General features: G+C 41.9%; 1 pseudogene; it reads right to left on the bottom strand.

The window, feature by feature from the left end:
- Nucleotides 1–16719: 16719 nt before the first annotated feature.
- On the bottom strand, nt 16720–16839 carry LOC113837104 (annotated as a pseudogene).
- Between the last annotated feature and the right edge of the window lie 9734 nt (nt 16840–26573).

The raw sequence follows: 26573 nt of genomic DNA, 5'->3' as shown, positions 1-26573 counted from the left end.
TTTTTGACAAGTCATAATGTCAGATAGGCGTCCTCTTGTAACTGAGTTAGAACTCTATCAAGAGAGGGAATTGGGCTCAAACACTTTAATTAGGAGAAAAAGAGAAATGATGTTAAGCACTTGACCCACCATTTTTCTGTGGATCATATACTCTAGATTCTGCTCCTTAGGACTGACCTAAGGTATTCTTATTAGACATCCATAGTAACGATTCTGGCTGCTGTATCCTATTCTAGTATCAGGTGAGTGAACCATTGCTTTAAAACCAGATTGCCGTCTTCCCAGTGGCAGATGAAGATTGCAAAATTTGGCTTAGATTCTATTTTCACTTCAAGACATTCACTGGGATATTTTGTAACACTATCACTCCAATAGCAAATAAAGCCACATTAGAATGTTATGCTTGTGCCTGCTTTCACATTTAGCATATACTAATGGTATAAAACAAACAAAAGGTTTCATGATGATCTTTTTTTAACACATGTGGGTCACCAACTTAGCTGCTCTGAAGGAGCTTGAAGGTCAGTGCGTCTTTGCATCCCTATGCATTATTTACACAGGGCTTTCTGTTTGTGAAGTCAAGGCAGGGTGACTGGGTGAGCTGGCAGCTCTTCTGGGGGAAGCTGGGGCTTTGGAGGGTCTCTGCTATAAACTCTCTTTTCTCTTAGTGGACCACACATTTTATAACTCATTCTGTATAAACAGCACAAATCTTTGGAGCATTTTCCATGCGGTGAATGTTGAATAAATTCTATTCAGTGGTGACACCGGCTCCTGAGGCTATTTATTCGGACTTCCTCAGTGGAGATAGACTTCAACAAAGCAAACAATCTTTTAAATGTGGTGCCTGGGACATATTGTAACTCATGTTTATGAATGGAGTTTTATATTTTCCTTGAAGGTGCAGAAAGGGGGAGACTGTAGAACGCACAGGTAGAATGAATGGGATTCACAGTTTGGTCTACACATGGCCAAATGCATTAAAAGTAACCCCAGACATGAGGACTGTGTGCTGTGGAAATGCACCTTTTCAGGAGCTTTGAGAATTGATTTTAAAGAAATATTATAGCTACAAAGAATTGGCAATATATATTTCAATGCCATTTACTTGACAGATGTGCTAAGGGCTACAGAGAAGAAATACCTAATTTACTAGGGATAAAACAGACAGAATGAGGGAAAAAATGAAATATAAACATGAAATACAACTCAAGGATTGGGACAATGCTCAGTGGTGTGCTGCTAGCTTAACAGGCACAAGACCCTGAGTTGGATCCCTAGCAGCAATATGTGTGTATTTATATATCAACATGCTATGTGTATGGCGTATGCATATGTGTATCTTTAGACAAGAGAATTTATGAATTTTTAAAAGAAGGCAGAATTGAAAACAAGAGTCAGGATGTATTAAAACGATGGGTTGTCTCTCCCCCCACCAATGAGCAGCTGAAAAAGGAATTTAGATGCTTGCTATGCTTCTACGTTAGGAATAACATGAAACTGTATTCTTGCAAGAGTGTGTTGGGTGCACCCAGCTTCCCTGCTCTGTTTCACCACCTCTGTCCCACTCATAAAACCTCCTTGAGGCCACACTTATCTTGTTACCCTGAAACCCAGGAAAATATCTTCATTTCCATCACCCTGTAAAATTTGCATTCAGGCCACAATCCCTCACAATAAATTAGAAGGGCATTTTAATGAAAAAAAGTAATTGTAATTTTTAAAGCTATCATGTGTGCGCTTGATATTTTTGTCTTGTTTGTGTTTGTTTTTTTTTTAGGTCAGGATCTCACTGTGTAGCCCAGTTTGGCTCTCAACTCCTCAAATTCAAAGTCTCTCTGTGTGGGTGAGGATTGCAAGCCTGTATCATGATGTCCAGCTCACACTACATTATACACAGCAAAATGCAGGGGCCTGGAGAGGTGGCTCAGTGGTTAAGACTTCTTACTGTTCTTGCAGAGGACCTAGGTTCATTTCCCAGAACCCACATGGCAGCTCACAACCACCTTCAGCTCCAGTTCCAGGGAATCTAATGCCTCTCTTGACCTCCAGTGACTTTGTGAACCCACATGGCACAATGAATAAATAATAGCTATGTTATAGTCAAAATTCTTCAATGTCATTTGTAAGTCTACAGTCACCAGTTTATAGTTTGAATAGAATTCTCAGATTTAGCAATACCCAAACAAATAATTTGTGGTTAAACAACAGTTCTTTCACTGAGTATGCCCTCGGCAATATTAGGAACATAGAAATAAGAAAGTGCTTATTGTATATCTAACATTCAAATTTAGCCAGACATCAAGCATTTTCTTTGGCACTCCAGAGAGAGCATCTTCTGTGGGAAGCACAAGATGCCTGCCCCACAGAAATAATGCTCTGCAGTTCTCCTAGCTCCTCACCAAGCCAGGCCCTATGGCCTTCTGACTTCTGCATCCTGTCTTTCACACCTTCCTCCAGGTCACCAGTAGCCTGCCCTTCCTGACTCCATCCCAGGTTAAGCAAATGCTTATAGGCCCTTTCTGATGCTTTTAATTTTCCTCTGGAAATCTAACAGAATCTCTCTCTCTCTCTCTCTCTCTCTCTCTCTCTCTCTCTCTCTCTCTCTCTCTGTGTGTGTATGTCTGTTTCTCTATCTGTGTCATCTCTCTCTCTCTCTCTCTCTCTCTCTCTCTCTCTCTCTCTTCTCTTCTGTGTGTGTGTGTGTGTGTGTGTTTATGTGAATGTGGGTGTATGTACATGTGTGTACACAGATCTAAAGGCACACAGGTGTGTGGGCATGCAAGTATGTGGGTACATGTGTTTGGGGATGCGTGGCGTGAGTACATATGTGTAGGTGTGCACAGACGTGGGTTTATATGTGTGGGGTCCATGTGTGGGGGGGTATACAGATGTGTGCGCATACCTGTGTGGGAGTGTAAGGGGGCACACATGTGTGAGTGCATGCATACGTGTGTCAGCACATGACTTTTACCAGACCACTTGGATGTTCTCAATTCTTCTCCTGGTCCCTAAGTATTATCACAGATACTGCAGGGCTCTGCGGTATGCTGCTTGACCTAAGGATCCCAGCCTTCAAGAGGCCATGCCTTAGGCATTCCAGTATCTTTGAATGGCCTAGGGTAGCCAGTCTTCTAGTGCATTGCTGAATACAACAAGCACAGCAATGCCCTTTCTCTCTGGCCACTAAGGAGGAAAGCAAGTTTTCCACTACTAAGTACTAAGTAGAAAACAGGCTTTTTTCCCCCCTTTTCTTTTGTTCCTTTGAAAGTCCCTTTATCAAAATTAAATTTCCTTTCAATGCCTAGTTTGCTAAGAGTCTTTATCAGGTAGTGTTTAGTCCAGCTAATGGTGTTAATCACTTGGGATATTTTTTCTTCTAAAAAGTGTTATGAATTGCATCGATGTTTCAAATGTGAAACCAGCTGTCCTAGTTAGCTTTAACTGACAATTTGACATGGCCTACAGACATCTGAGAGGAAGCCTCCACTGAAGAATTGTCTAGATCAGATTGGCCTGTGGAGATATCTGTGGGGAAATTGTCTTGAAGATGGGAGGGCCCAGCCCACTCTGGGCGGCACCATCCCTAGGCAGGTGGTTCTGAGCTGTGTAATAAAGCCAAAGCATGAACATGCAAGAGTGAGCCAGTGAGTAGCAGTCTTCCATTTAGTTCCTGCTTAAGTTTCTACCCCTACTTCCCTCAGTGATGGGCTGCAACCTGGAAATGTAACTCCAATAAATCCTTTCCTCCACTAAGTTGTTTTTGGTCAATGTTTTTATCACAGCAACAGAATGAAATTAGAACATGGCCTTGAATCTATGGAAGAGACCCAAAATGGCCATAAAGGATAACTCTTTTTATATATGTCTGGATCCATTTTCTAAGGTTTTATTGGAGATTCTGAAAATCTGTTTTTATGAAACAGATAAGCCTGGAGATTTTCTTTCCTTTCAGTATCCCATTGTGTTTGTGCTATCACAGTTTATAGTCTTCATAGTATGAGCTAGAGATTATCCTTGTGTTTCAACTCTCTGGAGGTCTTTGTTTAAGTTTGATCTTGTTTCTTCCTTGAACTCATGAGGTTTCCCCTAGATGTGACAACTTTTTCATAACCTCTCTCTCTCTCTCTCTCTCTCTCTCTCTCTCTCTCTCTCTCTCTGTGTGTGTGTGTGTGTGTGTGTGTGTGTGTGTGTGTGTGTGTGTGTCTTTCTCTGTCTCTCTCTCTGTCTCTCCTCCTCCTCTCCTCGCATTGTTCTTGAACAATATCCAGAGATTTACTAATTAGAATGGATCTTTACAAAGAATTGACTTTTGACTCTTGATTGTTCTCTCTTCTGTACTTTTCTTAGTACCTGGATTTTGCTTTTTATTATTCCCTTCCACTTCTGTTGATGCTAATTGCTCCTCTCCAAACTGCTGGAGGTGGCTGCTTAGGTGGTACATGCCACTCTCTTTCCTAATACCTAGAATTAAAGCCATGAGTAGTCTTCTAAGCACATATTTAATCAGGTTCTACAACTTTGACATATTTTATTCTCGTGTAGTTCAATTTATCACTTAAGACTTCATTGTAATTACTTCTTTGCTCTCAGTTGCTCAGAAGCCCATTGCTTAGATTACAAACATTTAGGGATGTTCCTACAGTGTTCTTTGTTACTATTGATTTTATGCTTAAGTTCTACTATTTTGAGACAGTTCATTCTGCAATTAATATCTTTAGAGATTTCTGTAAAGCCAAGGATGCAGTTCCTTTAGTAAGCATTCCATGTGTGTCACACCAGGAGTGTGTATCCTACAGATTCTGAACACATTATACCCTGTGTGCAAACTATATTAAGTCTGTTATTCTTGTTTTCAATTCACATACGTGTTTGCTAAATTTGTATGCTCGCTTTCTATGGAGAAAGAGAGAGATTTGCTAAGAATCTACAGCTATGATTAGAGATGTGGCTGTTTCTAATTCTGGTAGGAATTTTGTTTTCATATAATTGTAAGGTTATCTTATTTGTTGCACATAAATTAAGAATTGAATGTTACATTTTTATCACCGTAGAAAAGTGTGTTATGTTAAAGTCCATTTTTCTTCAGTGAGATAGTTATATTAGTTTTCATTCCACTGTGCATTTTTTATATTTTCCCATCTTTTTATTTTAATATTTCTGTAATCCTTATATTGAAGGTGAGCATTGGGCTTGGGCTGTATTTTATCATCTATGAACAAAATGTGCCTTTTATTTGTAGTTTTTCATTCATTTATATGTAATTATCAACATTTTAACCTTTATCTGACTTATTGTCATTGTTTTCTAAATGTCCTAGCTATTATCTGCTATTTTCTTTTCTTTTTCATTTTTTAGGTTTATTGGGTTTTTTAAATTCTCTTTCCTTTCGAACAGACTATAAGTTATTCCTGTTTTTATTAGCCTTCATGATCTTCTATAGACGCTCTTAAGGTTGATTTTGTTAGATAATGTTTAAATGTATCCCTATAGAATTTTATCAGCAATGTCTTTGAAAACACAAACATAGCAACATCTCTAAATGAAAACCAGAAAACGTTTAGTATTAAATATAAGTTCACTTTAGACTTGAGTGGAAAAAGAGGAAATTTTACAGTAAATATTGAACCTATGTAGTTTATATTCCCATTTCTGAATTGTCAGTATAGATAAATATAATTGATAATTAACAGAATTATAGGAAAAATGCTTGGAGCTAGGCATGAACAAAAAGTGAAAGAGCTGACTTTTTCATGAAGGAGAGATAACCACAAAGATGGAGTTTATAAGAAATGACCATCATATAGACCCATATAGGGGCCCTCATTATGTATGAAGATGATGGAAGAACGCGCTGTTGTTGCTCAGGATATAGAAGGTATCAAGTCTCTTGAATAAAATAGTGTTGTGTTCATGTTTAATCAACACACATTTTCTTATGTACTTTAAATCAGCTCTAGAGCATTTACCATCCCCAATACAACATAAATATTCTATAAATTGATGGTGTACTATATTGTTTGGGCAATAATGACCACAAAAGTCTCTACATGTTCTGTACAAATGAGATTTTAGAAATAGTTTTGATCATGTTTGGTTAAAACAATAGCTATAGAACCTGCAGATGCATATACTGGGTGAAATGTCAACACCTGGTCCCTTTCTCACTTCCAGTGAGAAAGTACAGTTCCCCAGGCTATCCTGTCTGTGGATATCCCTGTCTACTTCCTTCTCTACTCTATGGATTAAGGAGTGTATTGTGAGAATCCTCAGGCCTTGAAAGTTTGCTTCTATGAGCAAAAAAAAAAATGTGACATGATAAAGCTACCACTGAGAAATATAACATCCTCAAAGGAGACATTGGAGAAATCTCAGTCCTCTGTTGCCTCTGGCTCTTTTCCTACCCATCCAAGGGAGGTGGCCATGAAAGAGACCAAAGTCTTCATAAGCATAGAGTTCACAGAAAGTCTTGCCAAAAGCTGGAAGGGCCTTGGGATGAGGTGGGACTCTTGCGTTGCCCCCACATAGACTTTCTTCAGGTGTGTCACACATCTGCCAGGGGAGGCCCCAAAGGAAGGAGCATAAACTAAACTCTCAGTGCAGCCTCTGTAGCCTGTTTCCTGTACACACACACACACAGAGAGAGAGAGAGAGAGAGAGAGAGAGAGAGAGAGAGAGAGACAGAAACAGAGACAGAGACACAGAGAGAGACAGAGAGACAGAGAGAGACAGACACACACACACACACAGAGAGAGAGAGAGAGAGAGAGAGAGAGAGAGAGAGGTGCACACATGCATGAATCCCTCTGCTTCTTTTCTCCTTTCCCCTTTCTAGCCCTGTCTTTTCATCCTGTCATTTCTAACCTGGGATTCTTGATGCCCTAAATCTCATTAGATTTTCAAACTGGAGCATGCCTTGGCTAACAGCCCACACAAGGCAAGTGACACTTCCCCCTTAGACAGTTTTCATGTTCTGACACTTGAGTATTTGAACTTTCCTCTGGGGCCTATTATCCCTTCTCTAGACTGATGTTGTTTCCATTATCATCTGTCCAGGTATCTTTCCCTTTGGAATCCCCTGATGAGACAGTCTTTTTCCACCCAAACGCATTCAGGACACTGAGAAGAGTATATCCAATGTCATCCAACTGGGTTTTAAAAATTAAATTATCAGAGCTTGTTGTATATCCACTAAGGAAAACTATAACATTCCATGGCTGCATTATATGTGATTCTAAAATTATGATAAATTGTTTATAGAGATGAAGTTTAAAGTGGAGAGACATTCTAGTTGGATATCAGACAGCATGACAGGAAAACAATTTATATCATTAGTATTGGAATCTATTCACTGATACCTAATTTGTTAATGATTCTTGGTACACATTTGTTCTTAAACTGGTCCATGTAAACTTTTTGTTTGGTTAGGATTGAAATTTTTTAACAGGTCTCACTATGTTGCCCAGAATGGTCTTAAATTCATAGTCTTCTTGCCTAAGCCTCAAGGCTGAAAGCAATCTTAACCAAGATGCAAGCAAATATTCTGTGGGACTGACAAGCTGATCTTAAATCTTATGTGGGAATGCAAATAAACTAGAATATCCAATGCATTCTTCAAAAGCAGAGAGCTACATATGTCAACACTTTTTAAAAATTACCATAATTAAAATGAATGATATGACACAAGGAAGCAGTATCTGAGGACTCCAACAGAAAGTCAGCTACTTGATTTACAGCAGTGCACCATAGGAAATTATGGTGTTGACAATAAATAGTACTGGACTCATTAGATATCCATAAGAACAGAAGGATCAGGAAAAAACCAAACAAATATAGGTAAAAAATTACCAGTTCCAAATTGATCACGAGAAATTTAAAGAAACAAGGCTTCTAGAATCTAGAAAATATCAACGTGTACCTTTAAGACCTTAGGAACAGAGAAAAAAATCCTTAGCAAAAGTCCAAAAAAATAGCAACCATAAAGAAATGACTGATGAGATAGATGTCATTAAAATAAAACCCCTGAACCTTCTTGGATACTATATAAGGGGCAAAATACACATCCCAAAGTATTTATAACACATATGCAGAAAGTGTAACCAGTGTGTGTATTACAAATCCTTAAGAAGATAGAAAGATAGCACAAAACCATGCAAGAACATGAACAACAGTAACAAAAGGGAGAATCTGGATAGCTATGTGCTTACAAAAAGGATCCCAACATCATTGGTCATCGTGGAAATGCACATTCTCAGGCTTCTAAGCTCTTCTTATTATGCTAACTCGATAGTACTTTCTGCTGGTGAAGATGTGGAATTTCTATATGCCATACATATATTCATCAAGAGAAATGCATATGAAGGGTCTAACAGCTCAGCTCCCAAAGTGAAAGCAAACTTCAATGTCTGTTTCTGCAGCTATGCAATGTTATGCTATGCTATACTATATGATTATCTAAAAGAATTGTTATCTCTGATGGTGACATGGATGACTCTTACAGACATGTTGCTGAATGAAAGAACCAGACAAAACAACCTATTATTGTACTATTCTATGTTTGGAAAAATTTGAACCAGGAAAAACTTAATCATGTTGGTAGAAGTCAGGTAATAGTTACTTACCTTTAGGGAGTGATGACTGCATTACAGGGAGCCCACCAGAGATGACCACTCAGACACAGTTTATTGCCGATTGAAAATCTTGATGCCAGTCAGCTGGCTAGGACTATATTCAGGTATTCAGGACCCAAGTGCAGCTCTGAGCATTTAGAGCAAGGGACTTTTAAAGACAAAAATCACATCCTGGCATCTCAGTCTACAGCTGCAGAGGGAGGTTTGCACAATCAAGCAGTTTAACAGAAGCAAAGAAAAGCAATTAGCTGCAGAGGGAGGTTCGCACAAGCAGGCATTTTAACAGAAGCTAACATACATTAGCTGGGGTATCTTTTTTTCTCTTCAACTTCCTTTTTATTTATTCTTTGTGTGTTTCACATCGTGTCTCCCAATCTCACCCATCCCCCCAAAAAATGTAACAAAGTAAAATTTAAGAAAAGAACGAGGGGTAGGGCAGAAAGGGAGAATCTTGTCACGGAAGCTGCAGTGTGATACAGAGTCATGCGGTAAACCCTTTTATCCATAGGTTTTTACATGCAGGAGTTCATCCCAAAGAATCATTGGTCTGGTTCAAGGCTCCTATTCTCTGCTACACCACTGATACTGGGCTTCACTGGCCTCTTCTTGGGCATCCCATTGCTGCACTGTGTCATGGAAATCCTGTAGTTCTGGCTCCACAGAACTGCCTCCCTGCTCCCTGTGCTCCAGGAGATCACAGATCAGGTGGATATTGGGGTGGGCCAATATATAATCCTGGTTCTCAGCCTAGGTAGTTAAAGGGTTGCTCAACCTGCCTAACAGGGGTATCTTGAACTCAGGTTCCTAGAATAGAGTTGGGTAATTTTTCTTTGGATTCTCCATCAAGAGATCAAATTTTAGTTAAACCTGAAATAGCCTATGTAAGTATACAAGATGAAGGAAACTCTGCACTGTCTTGTCCTGTTACATTATCTGCCGAGTTTAAGTATATGAGTCAAATGTACTGTTCTTGCAGAGGGCTGGAGTTTGGTTTTAACCACCTGTGTTAGGTGTCTTACAGTCACCTGTAAGTCCAACATCAGTGGAATTTATGCCATCTTCTGGCCTCTGTGGGTACCTGCACTCTCTCTCTCTCTCTCTCTCTCTCTCTCTCTCTCTCTCTCTCTCTCTCTCTCTCACACACACACACACACACACACAGATATACATAATTTTAAAAAGAAGTATTTAAAATAGGTATTGCCATGTCATTTTCTCTTTCTTCTTTGCTTTGCACTAATTAAATCCTACTATGCCATCTATAAATTTTAAATCTTCTTAACTTAATTTTTTTTAAATTTCACTTTAGAAAGGGTTTTACTATGTAGCTCTAGCTATCTTGGAACTCATTTTGTAGACTAGGCTGGCCTCTCTGCCTCCCTTTAACTTCTTTCTTTCTTTTTTATTGATTTACTTCATTCTTACTAGTGAATATACACTGCTGTGTGCCCTAAATGTTTCATGACCATTCACCAGTTTTGTATTTATGATGTTTTTCACTGTTAAAGACTGAATTGTGTCCCCTCAAAATTCATGTTAAGCCCTAAGCTTTGATGCCTTCTAACGCCGCATTGTAATGTGACTCTACTTGGAGACAGGGTCTTTAATTGGGGCACCCTAATCTAATAAGACTGGTGAGCTTATTTTCTGAAAAACGATGAGCAAGGCACAGGCACTACAGAAAGAAAGAAAGAAAGAAAGAAAGAAAGAAAGAAAGAAAGAAAGAAAGAAAGAAAGGAAGGAAGGAAGGAAGAAGGAGATGGCTACCTGCCAACAAGGGTAGAGGTCACAGGATCACAGCCACCACAGAGACCTTCAACTTTAGACTTCAGCCACATGAACAGACAGATTTCTGTTGTTTAAACTGCCTAGTATTTGGTACCTGTTATAGAAAACTAATAAAGCAATGCACAACTTTTTGTACTTATATAGAAAACTGTGGTAAACAGCCTTGACTGTACATGGGTACGCATGTGTGTGTTTCATTATGCTGTGTGGATAAAAGCTAAAATCGTAGTGAACTTTTATTTTGGTGGATACTGCTGGAATTGCTCTTCAGAAATACCTCACAAAATTATTTTTTCTTTACTTGACAATTCTCAACATTTAAATCTTCTAAAAACTTTCTTCCAATGATGAATAAAATTTGAGATTTCATTGGTTTACTTTTTATTAAGATAAAACTGAGAATAGTCAAATCCACTGGCCATTGAAAGCATCCCTACTGTGAACTGGCTTTTTATTGCCCTTTTTGCTGGCATCTTTTTTTGATCATCTCTTATTGGTTTTTAGAGTGCTTTGGAAATGTTAATATTAGTCCTTTGTTGTATTCTGAGTAGCTATTTCTTCTCAGTGTACTGTACATTTTTAAGCTTATTTTTGACATCACATTTTACTTTCTAGAGCTGAACTTCCTTTTCCTGTCTTATTACATTGGCTAGTTCTGTACTAGAGTGGTGCAGGATTATACAGTAATCATGAGTGTTTTTCTTTTCTCCATTTTGATGGCAATGCTTCCAACACACTAGTCAGTCTGTGTCACTTTGTTCTCTTCGGGACCCTTGAGAGCTGGAACAGCTTCCTAATGGGATTTTCTCAGGACTAAGGCTTCGGTGTTTATATTTATTATTTCCATTTTGTTTTGTGGAGCCAGGATTTGATTCCAATAAAGTTTAAGCTGTTAAACACCAACAGACGGTGAATAGCAAGAGACTTAGGTAACAGGAAGGTGTCTCTTCAGTCACATATTGTTTTACAGATTCATCCTCAGTAAATGACTACATTTGGGACATCAATATCAAGTTTACTTGAAAGAAAAGTTTTTTTTTATAAATTCAGTGTTTTATACAACCCAAAAGTCATGCGTGCCCTAATGTAGGGAATAGGAGACATTCCTTACACTCCTCCTGCATCAGACTTTGCCATACTCCTGCCACATACTGGCTTTTGACTTCTGTTAAAGACACACAAAAAGCCCTACATTAAGATAGGATTGTCCTTACTATGAGAGAGAGAGAGAGAGAGAGAGAGAGAGAGAGAGAGAGAGAGAGAGCTGTGCCATGAGCCTGCTTCAGCACTCACCATGCCACTTATTGAATGCCTTCAGTTTTGATATGGCTCAGAGTCCCAGGGAGCTAGCACTGAGCAAGACATATGACACTTACAGAGTCATTTTTGCATCTATCTGTCACTGCAGGTTTGTTGCATTTTCCTTCAGTTGAGCCTGTTTGGCAATGCCGGGGTTAGGCCAGATAGCACTCAATTGCAATTAATTCTGGAGCGTCTTGGCAGCACAGAACTAGCTGAAATGAAAAGCAAGTATATTTATGTGATGAATAATATTAGGACCCAGGGGGGTATTTAGAAGATGGAAAAAAGGAGTGGGTTAATTTTGAACCATTTTCAATTTCCATACCAGTCATTACCCACATTAGTGGATTTATTATGTCCTTTTTCTTTCCCTAATAAGAGCCTTGTAAAACTCAGTGTATCATCAAGCAGCCTAATAATTACTGTATTTAAGGGCAAATGTTAGATCCTAGACAGAGACCATTTATTACGTCCTGCTCCCTAAAGTTCGACTGAATAGCCATTTTTCTGCTTCCTCATTAATAATTATAATAAGTAAACTGCACAAAGGAGGAGGAAAGAACTCAGCAAATCAAAACTTAGAAAACTGGAAAGGCCAGGGCAGTAAAGCATCCTGCCATGACTCACAAACCACACGAGATATTAGAATCATGATTCTTCGTTTTCATGACCAGAATTCTAAAGGGAACAAAAAATGGCACCAAATGAATCCACTCGATTAATGTGGATGCCCAGATGGAAAGGAGTGAAATAAATAATTCCCTGAATCTGCCCTTTGTCACCTCAAGCCCAAGCTGTAGGCCTCCCTGGAGAGCAAGGATCACAAAACAAAGCTTAATGTGACCACTAATGTTGAAGGTTTGCTAACCTTCTGTCCTTTAGGCCCTGTGCGACAACAAGAAAAACATTGTGTTTTTCTGGCTAGCCTTGCTCTTGGCAATGACATTAGGCTTCCAACAGTCTGAACCACTCACCACAGAGGTTACCCACACCCCATTTCCTTTCTCTCCCTTATTCCTGTCTTTGTTTCTTTTTTTTTCTGCCTTTCTTGGTCTTCATTCTCTCTCTTTCTGACCCTCTCTCCTCCCCCCCCCCCGCCCACCGTGTGTGTGTGTGTGTGTGTGTGTGTGTGTGTGTGTGTGAGTGTGTGTGTGTGTGTGTGTGTGTGTGTGTGTGTGAGTGTGTGTGTGTGTGTGTGTGTGAGTGTGTGTGTGTGTGTGTGTGTGTGTGTGTGTGTGTGTGTGTGTGCCTCTCTCTGTCTCTGACTTCCCCACTGTTTCTCCCCCAACTCTCCTCTCTCCCAGTTTAAAATCTCTCTGTTTCTTTGGGCCTCCCCCCTCCTGGGTTTTTGCTGATTACCCCGTCTATTACACATTTAACAAACTTATCCCTTGCTTTAAATACAGAAGGTGCCAGCGATGCCTGTATTCTAGCACAACACAATTACAGGTCAAAGAAACAATTCTGAGCAACTGAATAGCAAACAGCCCATTCCTCCCATCATTATCCCCGCTTCCTAGTTTCTTAACCCAAAGTAGAACCAATGTCTATTCCTTTTTCCAGATTTCTTCCCTTCTGCTAAGATCTGGGCATTCGAGGGTGTTTAGACACCTTCTATAAGTATTCCCCCGAGGTGAAAGCAACAAGAACTCACTCTTTGTTTTTGAAAGCTTAGACCAGTTGGAAACTTTGGAACAACCACTTAGTGCCAAGTCTGCCCTTGATCTTTTCTTTACAGCACATGGGGTTTACACTCCACAAGCCAGATTCAGTCCCCGGGGACCTCTGCTGGGGAACACAGGAAGAATTCTCCGGCCTGCAGGGAGTGATTTCCGGCCAGAATGCATAAACCATTGAGAACATCTCCCGTGGAGTCTGATGAGAGGAAGACAATCCATTACCCTGCAGGCAGTTGGCCCGGGTGGGAAGGACTAGGGACCCCGCCTCCAGGGACACAAATGGGAGCTGCATTTGAAAATCCCCCCAAAGCCAGGCTCTCTTTCCCCACAGGTTTTGCATTTCTCAGAAAGCAATATAAAGAGAGATGGAGAACAGAAATGTAAATCTCAACCTTTAAGAAAATATATAAATCCAAAGAATGAATAAATGCCTTCTATTTCCATAGCTGCAGAAGAATTCTGTTAGTTAAATTAAGACAGAGTCCGCACGGCTGCATAAAGTCTTCCCACAATGACCAGATGAAACCAGCCTCCACAAGAGACTCTCCACGGCATTCTTCAAAGTGGAGCACAGGCTGGCTTTATCACCACAGGATTTGACAGGAATCCAGAGAAAGGCAGAGGAAACATGTTAAAGCCTCCTTAAAAGCAGAAGGCTGGGTACAGACACTGAGCTGAGGCCCGACAGCATTGAGCAAAGCCTGAAGAGAGGTTGCCAGAACCAGCATCTGACACTTGCATCCATTTGGTGAAAGACAGATCTCCTGTGCCTTTAAATCCTAGAGCCATTGCAGCAAAGGGCTAATAAAAATGCTCTGGAGGTTGGGTTGTCCCTAAGAAGCAGTGAGGCAGGATTTGGAGGGTATCTGTGCAAATGGAGGGCTCCACCCAAAGCTAAGAGAAATGCTAAGATTGTAAGAGTGGGGAGCCAACCCTTAGGAAAACAGGCATGTGGTCCCCAGAGGAGGAAATAGAGATGGAACACAAATATGCAGAAACATACCTGGGAACAATGGCAAGTCAAGAAAGTCCTATCTGCAAAAGGTCAAATTTTTCACCTCGGAGACAAGGAGAAAGTGACCTAGAGCACACAGGGCCCGTAGAAGAGATGTTTTTCTCCACAGACAGACTGTTGGATGGACCTACACTGGGAGATGTTTTGGACACACACACACCACACACACACACCCTCACACACCACCACCACCACTACACAGAGAAAATCTGGCAACATTTATCAGAATAAAAACAATCCGTTTATCCTTTGGCCCATAGTTCTTCCTCCTGAGAGTCACTGATAGACTTGTGCTCATATGGAAGACAAACATGAACACAACAGCAAGGTTTTAATAATAGAAAGCAATGTATTAAAACTCTTTACAGTGACTATGACATACATGTCTATATACATACATCTGTGCTTGAATATAAATGGAAAGATACATTATAAATTGTAAATAATGAATGCCTCTGGGGAGTGAAAATATTAAAAGCTTTTGATTGCACTTTGTAAAGTCTGAAATATTTTAGCAAATGACGAGGTTATTGCTATTATTGTTGAGGAAAAGTGCAAGAAGACGGTGAGTGTGAAGAGTGTCACGCAGCACTTGTGCTTGAACGGCTGAGAGTTTGGACTTGGGTGAGGTACTGTTCTCTAAGGAGCCATGGAAGGACAAGCTTTATCATGAACGTTCTTTCTTTCTGGAAAGTCTCTCATAGGAGAAATTTCCCTAGCCCTCATCTTTAATGGATGCCATGTGTGTATAAAATGGTTTCCACATTCAGAATCCTGTTTAAAGATCGATTTGACTTAAATGTTTTACCAGCTTTTGCTTCTCCAGAAAAAGTATTCATTTCAGCAGACATTGTTACAGACACATTTGCCCTATAGCCAGGTAGCATTTCCACTTGGTTCAACAAATATCTTCAATTGCTCACTGCCTTTAATTGATCAGCTAACTCGGTGAATGCCTGCTGTGTGCTCAGCTTGGGAGTGTGTTACCTGTGTTAAAAGGCAAGAGTGATGACCAGCAGACTGCAAGGTTTCAGGTTTCCACAGTGGAATAGCATTTGATGAAGTACTGAACTAGGGTTTTCCATTGAAAATGTGGTATCAGTGTTAACGTCAAGAAATAACTCATTTGTCCAAACACCAAACACTGGCAAACCTGGTGTCTACCGTACTGCATAATAGAATTTGGAAAGAGTAGAAATGAAATTGTAGAAAAGATCTCAAGATGAATAGACTATTGCAGAGCCCGGAAGAAGCACAGAGAAAAGCAACAAGTGGCAGAGGTGTGCTGACAGTTCCCGGGAGGAACCTCTATGACATCCATCTGTCCTTGATTTCATGGACAAGTGTAGGCCAGCAAGTAGCTCTGCACCCCACCGATACCCATGTGGGCTCCATGGTCTTCCCTTCATCATTATCCAAGCAGAGACTTCTGGGTTAAAGAAACATTTTTATTCCACTCTGACTGTGAGGAGGTGACTCATGCCTGGCCAGGTTTACAAAAATGACCCTAGTTCACCACTGTTGTTTCTTTTGTAATTACTAACAGTGGCCCTTTCTGTCCCCAAACTATCTTTGTTCAGATCATGACTTACATGGCTGCCCTAATGTAAAGTAGATCTCTGTGAAGAGTGGGGTCCTTTGGGCTGTGACTGCCATGTTGAAATGCTTTTTGACTGGAAAATTTAAAATTTTTCTTCTATTTAAAAAGTGTATTTTGCTATCTTAAAAAATAAACTTGCAAATACATAAAAACATCACATACCAAAATTAACCAGGCTCAAAGGGTATCCAACTCAATGAACTATGCAAGTCCTTTATCTGTGGACTACTTAGGCTTCTATGCCAGGTGTTGTTATGGACTAAAAATGATGCTGAGTGGGGTTCTGCTTTCCTCTCTAGATTCCGCTGGGCTTGGGGCCTCCAGAAGCTATATAATGTGACAATTGGCACATAACACTATAAAATCTTTGCAAACAAAACAGGCTCTTTTTGTTTTGTTTTGGGAAATAAGCATCACAACTGGAAATTAAAGCCACACAACTCTGAAAATAAAAACCTGAGACCTGCAAAGATTTCATTGGAGATATACTACATATTACATGGAAATACCCATTTTCAGTGAGGTACACAGCATCAACACCATACCTCAATCAAGACATACCTTCAAAGGGGGCAGGAGGAGAGATGGTGGTCTTCATCTAGCAGATGAAAATTGGAATTCTCATATAATGCAACAATTTTCTCATTTCCTATGGAAGGCCCTCATTATTGACACCATCATCAGTCTGAGCTGACTTGAATATCATGTTCTCTGACTCATATATGTCAAAATTCATAGGCATCCTGGGTTGCAAAAGAGGTCTTATTTTTCCATCTGTCTTTCATGATTTTGTCCACCAGCGCAACAAAAACATACACAAATGCTGCTTAAAACAGCTTTATTACCTCTTAAAATAGCTGTCAGTAGAATATTAGAAAACTGAACTATGACTGATGGAAATAAGTAGACCTTCCTTCTCACACTGCTCTGCATTTCTCGCAAAAGAGGGACCCATTTTTATCTATTTACCTAAAGTCTACTGTGTGTGGCCCTGTGACAGACTTCTAAACTAGCCACAGGTGATTTGGACCTCTTGTATTTATATATAAATAATCTCCTTCCACAGAGTGTGAGATGGACCATATGACAAAGGTGGAAGGGGAACTTTGTGACCCACTAATGAGATTGTGATTTCCATTTTGGTAACAGGCCTATTTATTGGCTTACAATGAAAAGCAAACTTCTGAGAAGCCTCCAGCTACTATCAGTGAGGAAATGAGGAAATCAAGCCCTCATTCCAACCAACTATGAGGCTGGGAATTTTGCCACCAAGTTCATAAGTGAGCTTGAAAGGGTATCATTGCCCAGATGAGCCTCTTTTGGGGGGTCTCTATTATGGTTAATAACTAATACGTAGCCCATGATGGTCAGGATATATATCTATTACATAGACAGCCAGCAGGCAAGTAGAACAAGCCAAAACAGCAGTGAAAAGAGAGACTACCATGTGTGCTCCCTATCCCTTTAAACCTTTACTACAACACCCTGACATCACCTTGACCACACCCTGACGGGCGTGGTCAGACACACCTGTAGCCAACCCTTAGGAGATGTTGTTATGGTGTCTCCCTACAGGTCTCAGCTCTGGTTAACACTGACCACAACCTGGGGAGGAGACCTGAAGCAACTGCCCCTGGATTCTTGACCCATAGAAGCTAACAAAACACATGTGGGAAGGTGAAGTCTGCTGGGGTCTGGAGTCATTGTGGATATTTAGGTAACTATTGACTCCTATACAATACTGGGAACACTATCTAACGCTTCTGAGATTGTTTTCCTTTCTGCCTAGAATACAGTGTGTGTTCCGTGTGTGACCAAAGTAGGTGTGACACAAAGAGGTTGGGAGAGAGATGATGGCCAAGATTCTATGTAACAAAAAGACTTGGCAGATTTTGATGAGCCTGTGACAGCTCTTGGCCTGGAAAGATGGCTCAATCCTTAAAATTCTTGCTGTGTAAGTGCAAGGACCAGTGTTCACATCTCCAGAATTCACATAGATGCTGAGTGGGAGTAGTGGCCCACCAGGAATTCCAGCTTCAAGAGGCAGAGAAAGGGTAGCCCCCAGAGCAAGTTGGCTAGCAAGACTAGCCGTATCAGTAAGCTCTGGATTTGATCAAGAGACCCCACCTCAGTGAGTAAGACAGAGGGTGGAGGATGCTTCCCACTGTCAACCTCGGCTCTCACTGATAGATTTTAAATGCAGGTCTATTTATTGTCCTATCTTGCTGTTTTTTTTTCTTTTTGAGGTTATATTCATAAATTGCCTTAAATTCTGATCTGCTTTTTAAATGAAGGACAGTCTACTTCAGCACAGAGGCCACTTGGCTTTTCTTGTTTTAAGCACTGCCTGACCTAAAGGTGTCTCCGTAGCTTTGGAGGATCTTCAGTCTGCAACTGCCTGTGATATAGAGTCACGTGTCCTGCTGCCTTCCAGTAGAGGAATGTGTACTTTATGAGCACAGCTCACCTGGCTCCAGTGCAACACCTGGTTTCCATCTAAAAGATAGGCACATGTGGCCTGGCCCCCTGGCTGCATTTCCTGTTACCACCCTCTGCTTCCCTGTGAAACATTTTCATAAACCTGCAGGTCATTGAAGTAATCTCTTGTACTAAAATACCATAATTCTGTTGTTCTTGCCTTGCTTTCCTGAAGATCTGACTTTGCTTCATTGTCAACAAAACATGTAGTTTTAGACTGAAAAAAAAGTATTTAAGGCTAAAATTGTAGGTATTGTGGGCTTCAAATGGTGACATCCTAAAATTTTACCCCCACTACTTTGAACATCCAAAGCAAGGGATGGAGAAATGGCTCAGGGCTTAAGAGCACTTTCTGCTCTTACAAAGGATCAATGTTTGTTTCCCAGCACCCATGCTGGGAAACACTCACAACTGTCTGTCACTTCAGCTCTGGGGTGTGGTACTCTCTTCTGGTTTCCATGGGCACTTGCACACATCTGCACTTACATACAGAGATGTACCTGATGTGTGACTGGCCTGTGAGAGATGAAGATTGCTAGAGACACACTGGTGTCTCTCAATCTATCAGTGTTCAAACAGTGAACCCTCAAGAAACAGGAATTCTCCAGGGCATTTCATGCTGGGAGAAGGAAGTGGGGATGAAAATCCACACAGCTCTAACACAGCTAGTCACATCACCTTACAAGATGAAGCTAAGACTTGAATAATGATGAGTCAGTGGATGGTGGGACCACACCATGCTGCAGACTGCTTAGAGGTGCATACCCTTGGCTGTCTGTTTAAATCTTGATGTCACCCCAGAACCCTGAAGACTCGAGAGGGTTGTCAGGTCTCTTTTCCCAATGTGGTCATATTGAATAGATCCCCTTTTGAGGCTTCCCACGTTTAATTGTTTCACTGAAGACACAAGGTTGGACCTGACGTGGGACATGATCTGTGACCCCCAAGTTTGATCATACATGGACATATTTAAAGTATTGCTTTATTTTGCAGGGAATCACTCACACGGTCAAAGAGGCATGCTTCTATCCTGCAGCCTTGTTGCTTTTGTACCCATGACAACCTCCCAACACTTAGCTCCAAACAGTTAGCTGGAGGGAGAAAACCTGGTTCAGCAGAGCAGATAAAACATGCAACTTTACTTACATCTGGATTTTTGGCTTTCTGTGATGGCTCATTGACCTGTAAGCTTGTTCTTATGATAGTACTACCAAAGGGATTCATTTGGGTTTAAATAGCAAACAGAAATAAATACTGCATAAAAGTGTCTCCATTCTTAAGCACAATATAGGGAAAGGGATATAAAATGTATACACATGGAAAAAAAGATAGACTATAAAAACCATATTTTATAGCATCATTTCTGTCTCTCTTTTTATTACTTACCATTTCAGAGAATTTAATAATTCACCCAGACCTAGAAAGACAAACGTCACATGTTCTCATTCATATGTGGAAACTTAGTATCAAATCTTTAGATTTGTGTGTTCTAGAGTACCTGCAGAATTTGAAAACCTATCCCGGGAACATTGGTGGAGATGGAGAAGATCTTAAGTGAGGAGGTTAGGAGAATACCGGAAATAAGAAGGAGAAAGAGGTGAGCATGGGCAGTGAGGGTTAAGTGAGGAAGGAGAAAGCCGGGAAGGTAGTTCAGAGGAGGAGGTGAGAGGAGAGCTAACTAACACGAAGGATGACACTAAGGTCATGTGGAAACTATTATTATAAAGATTCTTACGTGACTATATAGCCACATGCGTTATGTTCATGAAGAGTTTAATTGGAGCTGACCTACACAGGTATAATGGCTGCCTCAGACACCGCAGGTTTCCAGAGGAAGTGGCAGCGCCAGGTGTGGGACAACTCCCTTTCAGTTGTTAGTCAGGGGTGTCCTGGAAATCCATCTCCCAAACAGTACAAGCTATTCCCATTGCTCCTGATTGCCCACCACAAACTCATGCTAAGACATGGCATGGCTGCTGAAGACGCCGCGCACTTTGGTCACCGGGCGTGGAGAAATCAAGTTGGTACTAACCAGAAAGCTTCCTCCCTGGTGGCTAGCTTTCACAGATAGAAGTGAACGGTGCCATGTGGGGGTGCTCTGTGGGATGACTCATCAACGGGAACTGTAGCAGTGACGGATAGTACAGAAGATGCCCGTGCTATGATCCAAATGCTACGAGGGTCACCAACCACTTTCAGATTGGAGTCAAGGCTGACCCACAGGAAGAAATGCATGCCTGGTACAATAATCTCGCCAAGAACCTGGTTATGGAACTTCCAGGGGTGTTCAAAGGCCCCAAAATGCAGTTGTGAGTGGCCCAGCATGGGTGTTGGGAAGCAAACACTGGTCCTTTGTAAGAGCAGAAAGCGCTCTTGAGCCCTCCAGCGTTTCTCCATCCCCTGCTTCGGATGTTAAAAGAAGTGGGAGTGAAATTTTAGGATGTCACCTTTTGGAGCCCACGAAGCCTATAATTTTAGCTAAATGGGTGTAGTTACAAATGGCCCTCTAAATTTGTACCTCTATACCCTCAGGCCTCATTAGGTGAATTTCTTTACGCAGTAGAGAATTAATTCAGAAATTCACAACTTGTCAAAATTCAGAGAGTAAATGTGCCTGAAGTGCTCAGCGCCAGATGGGGTAAATATTCATACACCTTCCCCAAGGCTTAGGAACCATCATGGATGAAGGTGTGGAAAAATTATACTAGCTAGAGGTCTGGGAAAACCAAACCAAAGCCGTGTCCTCTGGACATGACAGTATCTCTGTGCTCATGAGTTCACAGCCCTTGGGTTTGCCTGAATAAGATCGAGTCAATGAACATTCCAGCACAGCATGGGGAGTGCTCCCTCAGAGCCTCCACCCCTTCCCTCTCCCCCTCCTCCTACTGAGAGCTTCTGGGAGACAGACTCAGTATGTGGCCCCAGGTAGCTCTACCACACTCCAGTGGATGACCCCACACTCATGAGTATGTGGGCAGCACAAACTGGTGGGTTTAAAAAATAAAAAGGCGGAGGAGACTGATCAAATTAGCAGAGGGTGGGAAGTTAGAGGTGGACCCAGCAGAGTTGGGTGTAAGACTGGAGGTGAACGTGACCAAAATACATTGTATACATTGCTGCAGACGTCTCAAAGAATTCATAAAATTATTATAGTTATTTTAAAGCTTCTTTTTGGTCTCCCTGCAGGGCCCTTCAAGGTGTGGGTTAATGCGGCGTCCACCCTTGACCAGCAAGAAAGACGCCACACCGAGGAATCTTCTTCAACACAGTTTAATCGGGAACCTCTTTGCTTTCTACAGTGTATAATGGCGGCGGCGGCCCAGGGCCTGATATAGTCTACATCTACCAATCACCTAACCCTACGTGGCGCGCCAGGATAGGTTGTCTCCAAGCAGAATTAAGAGGATACATGACCTTTACCAAATTTGGAGTTGTTTACCACAGAGAGCGCTCGCCCTCGGCGCCATCTTTTGGGTGCGGTATTCTGCAGCTCCCTACAGGTTAATATGTTAGCCAATTGGATCAGGAGCTTGAGAAGTGGCCGAAGGTGGCAGGAGAAATGTCCTTGGCATTGATGTGTCTACTACTCACTCATCTTCACCAGTGAGAAGAAGCCAAACATCTGCTGCTGCTGCTGAAAGCACTTCAGCACCACACCAGAGGTCGCTGGGTGGAAGTCAATGGAAAGCTACTGCTGAGGAGAAAGCATGCTAACGCTGGGAGCCCCGCTTCCTACTGCCGCCTTTTGTGAGCACCTCTAGCATAAGGTTAGAAGCTAAGCAAGACTCTGTGGCGTTTCCATTGTAGGGAATCTTAAGATGGGCTCAACTGAACCACCTCATGAGTTGGTAAGTGGCTTATTCAAGGTCAGACTCTGCAGGCTGTTAAGAAGGTGAACCAACCGCATAGTGGTTCACAAAGATCTAATGAGAAGGTGGAAAGACTGCCAGAGCCAGAGACCACCGCTCAGCACCCTGTCCGGACTGCTCCTGGGAATGGGATGTAGATGCTCGAAGTTCATGACCTGTTGGTGTGTCTGGTACAGGAGACACATCTTTCTGCACTCCTCTTACAAGCTCTCTCTGTGTGTCTGTGTGTCTGTGTGTCTGTGTGTGTGTGTCTGTCTGTGTCTGTGTGTGTGTGTGTCTGTGTGTGTGTGTGTGAGTGTGTGTGTCTGTGTGTCTGTGTGTGTGTGTCTGTGTGTGTCTGTGTGTGTGTGTCGCTCTCTCTCTCTGTCTCTGTGTGTGTGTGTGTCTGTGCGTCTGTGTGTGTATGTGAGTGTGTGTGTCTGTGTGTGTGTGTCGCTCTCTCTCTTTGTCTCTCTGTGTGTGTGTGTGTCTCTGTGTGTATGTGAGTGTGTGTGTGTGTGAGTGTGTGTGTGTGTATGTGTGTCGCTCTCTCTCTGTCTCTGTGTGTGTGTGTGTCTGTGAGTGTGTGTGTGTGTGAGAGTGTGAGTGTGTGTTGTAATAAACATGTCCTGTTTACAGCTGAGTATTCATTCCCTGATTCTCTTCACTTGACCATATCTACACCTCTACATTATTTCCATCCCCTGCAAAAAAAAAGTTCCTCAGACCATGGCTGAGAGCAGTCCAAGTCTACAGATATAAAAATAAATGTTTAGAAGGTAATTGATCACTTGGAGGATGTGTGCAAGATCAAGCCAGACAAGTTCTAAGTCCCACCCCTCCCTGATGAGCTCCCGGCAGTTGAGAGCTACCGGGGACAGAGAATCATTCTTTCTTGAGGGCATGCCCACTGGTAAGTTTCTTGTGCTCCAGTGGGTAGTCCCACACCCATACACACACGGGCGACACTAATTTACCTTAGAAAGTTAAAAAAAAAAACCCACATACTTGAAGTTGACATATGGGGATATGGGGAGTTGGAGGTAGAAAAGGGGGTAAAGACGAACATACTTTATTTTATATGTGTATGGAATTCTCAGAATAAAGAAAATTATAATTTAAAGAGAATGGAGCATAAAAAAAGCTGGTTAGAAAGATTTGGTGCATTAGATGGTAAAGAGGATTCCAGAGCCTCTAGCTGTTTGGGAGACCTCTTTCACTGCCTCAGTCTAAGGTGAAACCTCAAAGCATCAAAAACGGAGCGGATCTCTGTGAGTTCAAGGCCATCCTGGTCTACAAGGATAGTTCCAGGACAGCAAGGGCTATGCAGAGAAACCCTGTCTTGATAAACCAATAAAGAAACAACTAAATAAATTAATAAATCTGAGGCTCACAGTCACTTCATTTTTACACCCAAGGGAGAGCTTCTATTAGCATATAAAGATCAAGGAGCTAAGCTCAAGAGACTAGATGAGAAAGCCCAGAGGACTTGTGCGCAGCTTAAAGCAAATCTACCATCAAATCAAAACTAAAGTTGAGCTTTCTTATTCCTTGTGGTCGTCTCAGGGACATCCGAGTGCCATCATGAACAGCACCTTTGCTCTTATCCAGCATCTTGCTGCTTTGCCACAAGTTCAATCACAGAATGGCCAACTGTAGGCCAACAGAGGCCTTCTCACTGCCTACGGCATGGCAGAGGGCATCACACAATGGATAAAATCAGCCCACCAGCCTGGTCACTTTCCCTCCTCATTTAAGACTACCAAGGCCCCACTCTCCCAACTTTACCTAACTCTAATTCCCTAAGGGCCACATCTCAAGCCATCAGCATGTAAATATGGAAATTAAGTTTCTTTAATCTTTTAGATTTGGGGGATACATGATAAAGCAACAGCAAAAGGAACTCAAGTGGGGCTGATCTTAGAAGAGCATTGCAGAGCCAAGAATGGTTCTCATCAGGGAAAGACGCCATGTGCTCGGTCCACAATGTGCCCTGGAAGAGTGACTGAAAAGACACTGGTTGATTCTTGTAAGTCAAATAAGTTTAATTAGGATTACTTTCGTTTTTACAGTTGCATTAGAAAATTATTTGACATTATTTGCTCTGCATGAATGTCCAGCAAATTGAGTTTTATATCCAACAAAAATTTGTATGTGCCTGTGCCTGAAGCATGGGTGAAGAATGTTCAGAATTCTCATAGGAGTCTGTGCAACCAGCCCAAACTGGAAACAACCCTGGTGTTCATTCACAGTAAAAATCGCTGTGCTGTGGGGAACAAGTAAAGTCCTGGGCTGGTGAAACTCTGAGAGATTGTGCATTGTTTGACATGAGGTAGCCATGCCAAGGACCAAGGTATCGGGCCCATGGGAAATTGGCAAAGCCTTTTCCCACACAGGTCAGACTTGGAATTGGCAAAGCCTTCTTTCTTTGGTCCAAGAATGAGTGTTTATTAATGACTGATCAGTGTGTACAAAAACTAGCAACTGCAGCCTTGTCTCCTCCCAGTTGCCTAAGACTGCTCACCCACCGAGACCTCCTGCTGAGACTAGCTAAAGTGCTGGGGTCCTCATTGCAGCAGTGATTGGTGAGGCTCCATCAGAGGGGTGTAGTCTATACCTGACCCCAACTTTTCTGTTCCTTCGTCTGTGTTTGTCCTGTCTCCTTTCCCTCACTGCCCCAGTCATGTTTCCAAATCCAAGCTGCACAAGTCATGGCAATGTACTGTGTGGTTCATCCAATTAAGTGAGTCCCCCCCCAGAACTGAGATTGTGTGCTCTTTCTGCACACCAGCACGCATGTAGGACTGTATAATCTCTCTGCACACCAGCGCATACAGGCACAAAGGATGAAAGAGGTCAACCCAAAATAGTGCAAGCCCAATGACTTCATTTCTGTCCGATACAAAAGTTGATCTGCACTGTTAGAAACCGACTTAGTTTCTCTTTGGAGTAGAGTTTGGATGAGAAGGGGGCTGGGGACCCTCTGCAGTGCTTGGTGGTTTTCTATTTCGGGATGCAGGATCTAGTTACCCTGGAGTGTTCACTGTAGGAAATTCACCAAGCTATGCATTCTCACTTCTGTATGTATGCTATTCTTCCCTCCAGTGCTTTTTAATTTAAAACTAATTACTCCCTGGGAGCCCACAGGGCACTTCAGCCAGGGAAGCAGGTAGGCTCTCCCCTCACCTCTCCCCCACCCCTCCCCCAATCTTGCCCCCAACTCTGTAGCAGAACACTTACTGCAGTCTCCTTTCCCCCACCCACCCGTCTCCAGTGGATCCCACAGATCTACTCTTCTATCTTCCTTCCACCAGCCATGGCTTTACCCAGCTCCCAGCCTATCTGGCCCTCCCCAGGAACCGACAGGCCACTCCAGCCAGGGAGCAGGGAAGCTGACTACAGATCTTCACCTCTCCTTCCATTCCTCCAGTCCAATTCCCCGCTCTCACCCCCAGCTCTGTATGGAACATCTGATGCGGCCTCTCATCACCCTCTGCCCCATTCCCAGGGGACTAAGTAGATTCTGGTGGAATAAAACCTGCTCTTCTACATCCTGTGGACACCCTCAACCCCCCTCTAGGCCATTCCTATTCCTATGTGTCAGCTGCCAATACCCAATATAGACAAGACCAAACATCAGCTCCAAGATTTGCAATCTTCTGCAACCCATCTAGGCATCTGCCTAGATGCCATCATAGAAACACAGTTAACAACAGCCAGGACAATATGCGTCTCCTAGAGTCTGGAACCCCACCACTGCAGGCTCTGAGTACTGGAACACAGCCGAAGCACAAGAAAAAGACCTTAAAATGAATACAAGAGAAGGAAAAGAGTCTCAGGCGCTGAAGACACAATTGAAAAAATAGATACCCTGGTCAAAGAAAATGCTAAATCTAAAAAATTCCTGACACAAACCATCCATGAAATGTGGACCACTATAAAAAGACCAAAAATATGAATAATAGGAATAGAGGAATGAGAAGAAACCAAGGTCAAAGGGACAGAAAATATTTTCAACACAATCAAAGAATTTTTTTTCTAACTTAAAGAACGAGATGTCTATGAAAGTACAAAGAGAATGAATACACAATACCAAATAGACTGGACCAGAATAGAAAGTCCCCTCAGCACATAATAATCAAATATACAAAACAAAGATAGAATATTATAAGCTGCAAGGAAAAAAGACAAAGTAACATATAAAGACAGACCTATTAGAATACACCTGACTTC

The sequence above is a fragment of the Cricetulus griseus genome, chromosome 8 (genome assembly GCF_003668045.3).
Source record: "Cricetulus griseus strain 17A/GY chromosome 8, alternate assembly CriGri-PICRH-1.0, whole genome shotgun sequence".
Lineage (NCBI taxonomy): Eukaryota > Metazoa > Chordata > Mammalia > Rodentia > Cricetidae > Cricetulus > Cricetulus griseus.
This window is presented reverse-complemented; position numbering and strand designations above follow the sequence as displayed.